Below are 229 nucleotides of genomic sequence, written 5' to 3'. Positions count from 1 at the left end.
AGTATTGTTGAATGAAATAATATATACTTTACAAAAGTAAATATATTCTATAAAAAGGTAACAATTCAAAATTAACACCAAAAATAAACCACTCAAAATATGAAATCTGAACTAAACCTTAGACTAAAACAAAAAGACACTTAAAAAAGAAAAATAATACAATCAATTGTTTCACTGGAAATTAATTTATAAAAAAATATTTAATTTTAAAAAATAATGAATAAATAAC

The sequence above is a fragment of the Palaemon carinicauda genome, chromosome 6, assembly GCF_036898095.1.
Source record: "Palaemon carinicauda isolate YSFRI2023 chromosome 6, ASM3689809v2, whole genome shotgun sequence".
NCBI lineage: Eukaryota > Metazoa > Arthropoda > Malacostraca > Decapoda > Palaemonidae > Palaemon > Palaemon carinicauda.
This window is presented reverse-complemented; position numbering follows the sequence as displayed.